The 6,000-nt window shown below is 43.6% G+C and overlaps 1 protein-coding gene across 1 annotated transcript in view; it reads right to left on the reverse strand.

Annotated features, from left to right (window-relative positions):
* The window catches only part of VSNL1 (visinin like 1), a 112,565-nt gene extending 106,844 nt beyond the window's left edge, over positions 1-5,721 (reverse strand). The window contains exon 1 of the mRNA XM_002710036.5: positions 5,464-5,721. The gene's annotated coding sequence lies outside the window, so the exon portion shown is untranslated. The remainder of the gene's footprint in view (positions 1-5,463) is intronic.
* Between the last annotated feature and the right edge of the window lie 279 nt (positions 5,722-6,000).

Raw genomic sequence — 6,000 nt, forward strand, 5'->3', positions numbered from 1 at the left:
CGCCGGCCCATTTCAACTTCTAATGCTCATGCTTAATGGGTCTCTCATTGGACATTTTACTTGTAATTTAGATTGGATTTCAAGAAATCAGAAATAAGCCTATTAATCACAAATTAATAAAATCAATACAAAATACACACAGAAATCACCTGCGACTTCTGTTGCACCTAGTCTACTATTTTTAAGGAATATTAGGCTGCAAAAATATTCTAAAATAAAAAACAACAGAAATATTAGGATCTGGATATTTGTGTTAGAAAAAATTCACACAAGCTTCAAAGCACACTTAACATTTAAATATGTGCCAAAATATCTATTTATATACAGCTCCTCAAAAGTTCATCATCTTTCATAGCCTAAGAGACAACAAACAAGCACCAAAGAAAAGAGGGAGAAAAATGTATTTAAAATGACACAGTTCTATTTTCAGAATAGTACCTACTTGAGCAAGAATAGAAAATAGAATTCATTCTATGGATCAATAATAATTGCAAATAAATTTAACTCAACAATTAATACTTTAGTTTTTATGAGCATTATAAAATTGACTTATTTTTAAATTAAAAAAACCTATTTTCCGTAAAAACAATTATTGTATTAGATACATTGAGTTTGAAGGCCACTTGCTGAATGAAGGTAGTACAATCTTAAATGTAATTTAGATCAAAAGTAAATAGAATTCTTACCTGGAAACAATCCAATAAATCATTGGAAATACAATGTCTTATTTAATAAAGAGAGAAAACAACTGGTGGTTACACAGTAGAGGAGAATCCAGGAAAACCCCAAGAATCATGAAAATTGCCCTATTTGTGTGGTTTAAGTTAGCTGATAAGGGTATAGAGTATCTCTTTAGTGTATTCACAGGCACCTTGTTATTAAACTGTCAAACCTCTTTGAGGATTCTCCAGTAATTTGCTATTCCATTTCTGTTTCATTCATTAAATAGTTTCTAAAGAATTCCCAAGACTCTTCCCTTAGTAAAATTCTCAATGAATCAAGCTAGGAGCAACTCAAGCTGTTTTGATTCACTTAAGAGAGTTTAAGTTATCTTTAGAAACAAACTATAAATGAGAAAGGTCATGTCGATCCCTTCACAATATGAACTTGTTAAAATAATTCTGTAGTTCTGGGGCTGCTGTTGTGGCATAGCGGGTAAAGTCACTGTCTAGGACGCTGGCATCCCATATGAGCACTGGTTTCTGTCCTGGCTGCTTTACTTCAGATCCAGTTCCCTGCCAATGGTCTGGGAAAAGCAGCAGAAGGTGGCCCAAGTATTTGGACCCCTGCCACCCATGTGGGAGACCTGGATGAAGCTCCTGGCTCCTAGAGTTGATCTGGCTCAGGCCATCTGAGTAGTGAACCAGCAAATGGAAGATCACTTTCTCTCTCTCTGTGTATCTCACTCTTTCAAAATAAATAAATTAAAAAAATTCTGTGGTTCAAGAGACCATGATAAAAATGTGTGGAAGACAGAGCTGCTGTTGTATAGATTTATATTGTCTTTGATTCACCAATATCAATTTTTGTAGAGAGATGAAATAATTTATGTTTTTACTTATTGAGAGATAAAAATGAATACTCACATAAGTGAACTAAAATTTTTTGCATTCCACTGTTAACAGTATTCAAATGTTTTTATATCTTTACAGTGATTTCATGTTGTAGGTATGTTTTTAAGGTAAAATTTTTCCTTTCTTTATTACATTTTTATTTATTGGAATGATGGATTAGATCATTTATATGGACTGCATTCAGCTAACATAGTCTATGAATTGTGCAAATTAACCCTTGGGATAGTGGAAATATCAGTTATTTATTAACTTATCTCTGCACCATTTGGTACTTTAGGAAGATTAATACATTTATATCTAGTATAAAAAATTGAGGTGGACATTGTCAACTTCACCTTTAGATTAATTGAACATGATCCCTTCTATGAAAAGACCCTTAATATATTCCTGAATAATGACTAATTTTAGGCACATAGAAATCACTCAATGTAAAGAAGAAAACCTTCAGAATGACATCAAACTATATTGGTCAAACCAGTTAGGAAACCAACCACATGGTTGACATTGAAGCTATGCTATCATTCTATGAAACCCCCTATGGAGCCCTTCCATGTGCTCAGAATCCACACCTACATGCAACCCAAAGAGAGAACCATACTTGCCCAGAACACCTGATCACTTTTTCCTGTTACACAATATGATTAATGCATAGCAAATCAAAGCAGGGTACTTGGTAACTAGGAATCCCAGTGCTTTGCAGAGGCTACCTGGTGTGCAGCCTGGCCTGGGACAGCAAGACCAGGGAACGTCAAACAAACCCAAGAGCATTTGACAGAGAGAGCTTATCCCAATTCAATAAATTTTTACCAAGAAGGGAGGGATTCCATTAAATTGCTCATTGGTGATGATGTTGAGAAACCCCTATACCTTGCTTCTGCAGCTTTGACAACTTCCAAGACTATTTAACCCCTCTTTCAAATGAGGAAGACTTCAATTTGGTCTTCCTCTGGCTTTGCCTTTCCCCCATAAAGTATCTTATTGCTTAATATCGCAGTTTTTCCAGGTAAAAATCCCGGGCATTTGCCTAGAGTCAAATAGTCACAGAGGCTATCTTTCTGGGCACCTGTGATATTACATTTTTGAAGAGGAACCAGGCAGGCCCAGATGCTCTTTAAAAGAGCTAGAACTTTATTGTGTAGGTGGTAGAACATTTTTATGGAAGCAAGAGAGAAAAATGAGGGAGCAATAGAGAAAGCATAGGAGAATAAAGGGGAAAGGAAGAAGGAAGGAGGGAAGGCCAATTAGGCAGGTCATTTTGCTTGCCTTGTAACCCTTCTGCCGCAAGCCAGGGAAGAAAGCTGCGCAAGAAGAAAATGAAAGATCTGCTTGAAGAAAAGCTGTGCACATGTTCTCAGAGCTCTCAAGGTTTTGAAAAGCTGCGCTCAGCTCAGACCACTCACGCATTCTCCCTTCAGCCCTGCAGCCCCCTCCTCCCCTGTCTGCAGGTGATTTCATCTAGAGGATTTCCATGAAGGCTGGAGAGTGGCATCTCTGATTTGGTTCTGCCTTCTAGGAGCCAGGAGAGAGATGGCAGTGCCCACTGTGTGTTGTTTACACTGCAGCCTCCCCATGCCACTGGGTCCTCATCCCTGCAGCTGCAGCAGGGCCATGGGCAGGAGAGCCCTGAAAGGTTGTGGAGACTAGAGCAGGGAAGGGCTGCTGATGGGCCCTGGAACTGCAGATTGTGTCTGGTTTGTCAGTGCTCCCTAAACTTCCAAGGATTCCAAAGAAATTGATTGGGATGCAGTGAGGCCAGGAAGGGCTGACCTAAACATCCAAGAAGATGGTGTGTTAGAGGTGAGGGGCAACAGGACAGATACTTTATAAGGAAAAGAGAGGCAAAAGGAGAGAAATCCTGTAAGAAAGGGAACCCTGGAGACCATCTCGGACATCTAAATGCAGATTGCAGCAAAGCCACCAGCATGCTGAAAGCTGCAGAGAGGCTGTTTCCCCCAACATTACTTTTCAGGTGTTCATTACGTAGACTAGATGATAACGCACTTGCGTTTAGCTCTATGGTTTGGACTCAGTTTCCTCATCTGTAATACAAGGAATTTGGAATAGATATTTTACTGTTTGATGTGACTTTCTGGGTAACTGTCAGTCTGTGAACCTTGGAATCCAGAACAAACACCTATGAACGTTAATATGAGATTCTCACCCCCTTTTGTCTACCACCCATATATCTTTGCAGTGTAACAACCCCTGCAATGTGATGGCAAGAATGTGACTCAATTGTGACAAATGATTGGTCTTTCTGCCCTGGAAGAAAGAGGGAAGGAAGAGAGAAGGCAGTCTATGATAGACTTTGGATTTCTAAGGAGAGGCTATTGTCTTATTTCCAATTTCAAATGTCATCCATTGAAATAAATTATAAATTCCTTCAGGAGGGTTTCAAATAGTTGGAGTGGTCAAAGAACCTGATAATGATCACTTCCAGCCCACCCCGACTCCCATTTTGGGGAAAGATTTATTGCATTTCATCCCAGACATTGAATCTGCCTTTTCACAGAAGTCCAGCACACACCAGCCATGTACTTTCTTGTCTGCCTGTCTCATGCCTTCTGCCAACCTGCTCCCAGGCAGCCTTCCCTGGGGTTATTAAACGCTAAGCATGATGAGTGTGCACTCATGAGTAAGGTGTTCAGTGATGCAGGAACATCCCTCCCCCAACACAATCAAGTGTAGGCAGTCTAAATGACAGTGGGGGTACAATGTGTTTTCACACGAGTTTCATTTTTTAATATGTCTCCACCTGAAATACCTTTATAATTGACAAATTAATATGTAGAAATATGAAAACTCCCTCACTTGCCTTCAAGTGGGAAGTGACACGCAGATAGTAGACTTTGCCTTGTCTACACCCACCCGCATTTCCATTCCGTGTCAGTCTCCACGGTGTGGACAGGAGGGCAACTCTGGAAAAATGGATTCCCACCCTGGCATCTCCCGGGGCACTGATCCGTGCAGAGCTGAGTTCTCTCCATTTTCTCTCTGGTAAGCAGCGTCGCCCCCTCCCCACACAGGTTCCCGCGCCCCTGGGGGTATTCAGCCATCTGATGATTTCCACTTGGGGTTTGACCTTGTGGAGATCCTTCGGCCAGTTTCTGGGCAAAGAACAACCCATTTTCACTCCAGCACAAAACGACCTTTTCTCCTTTACAGAAACACCAGCAAGTGGAACACATCTGGGTTTCCGCCTCTCAGCCCTGCATTCCAGGAGGCAGGTAGCGAGTGTGGACCCGATTGTCCCCTTCCAGCACCTCCGACTACAGACTCTGATCCAGATCCACAGTGAGGTGGGACATCTTTTCTGCCCACTCACCCTTGTGGCGAAAAATCAAAGCCGAAAACTGCCTCGTTTCTAAAGACTCAGAAACGCGCCTCTTCTGCGCCCCACTCCTTGGGTCTTAAATAAACACCAACATCCCGCTTGGAAATCACCCCAGATTCTCGCCCGCTCCGTTTTACTCGGTAAGCACCTTTGCTGCTCGTCCACGGAGCACCGGCCCCACGGAGGACAGCTTGGTACCCCTGGGCTGCACCCGCTCCATAGTTTTGGCAGCAGCCGGAAAACTTCTCAATTAACGACTTACATCTGCTTAGAGAAACCCGCCTATTTATAGACTTTATAAAAGCATCTCAATTTCGCCCATCTTCAACCTAGCCTGACAATCCCCCCAGCGAGCCACATATAAACACTCCTCCTTCTCCCACCCCCGCTTTGCAAAAGGTCCCCGATGCGCCAGCACCCACCGAGGCGACTGTCAGCATGCATTCAGATGCATCTATGCAAAGCCCAGTAGGTGACCACAGCCAAAGCATCTCCCTCACGATCGGCTGCGCTACCCATGCAGAAATGCAACGAAGATTTGTATTTTGCACTTACAGTTATAGCGCTGCGCACGGTCACTTAAGGAAAATGATAAAACTCAACAGTTCTTTTTAAAAATATATATATTTAATTCGGGTGAGCGGTTCAGCCGTCTCTGTGTGCGGTTCTCTCTCGCTCTCTTTTCTCGGAGCTCTGGGCTGCTTAAATCCCCGTCGGATCGCGCCTTGCGAGCCCAGCCGCCGCCGCAACACGCTCCGGTAAATCTCTGCTGCAGATTGGGAATCCCATAGAAAACCTAGGGTCCCTGGAGCTGGCTGCGCAGGCGCGCGAGCCGCGGCCTCTCCAGGCACCCCTCCCCTCCCCTCTCCTCCCTCCTCCCCGGGCGCCGCAGCCTAGCCTGGAGAGCTCCGGAGCCTGTGACCAAAAGCCGGCTGGCACTGGCGCATGCTCAGTTGGAGGGCTTGGAGTTTCCGCGGGTGGATTCCGAGTCTCCGGATTTTAGCAGAAACTCCAAAAGGAAAGTAGATAGGAAAAGGGAGCCCGGCAGCCCCAGCCTCCCGCACCTGGACCGACGCGCGCGAGGCAGGGCGG

The sequence above is a fragment of the Oryctolagus cuniculus genome, chromosome 2 (genome assembly GCF_051225735.1).
Source record: "Oryctolagus cuniculus isolate XC-2025 breed Fujian yellow rabbit chromosome 2, ASM5122573v1, whole genome shotgun sequence".
NCBI lineage: Eukaryota > Metazoa > Chordata > Mammalia > Lagomorpha > Leporidae > Oryctolagus > Oryctolagus cuniculus.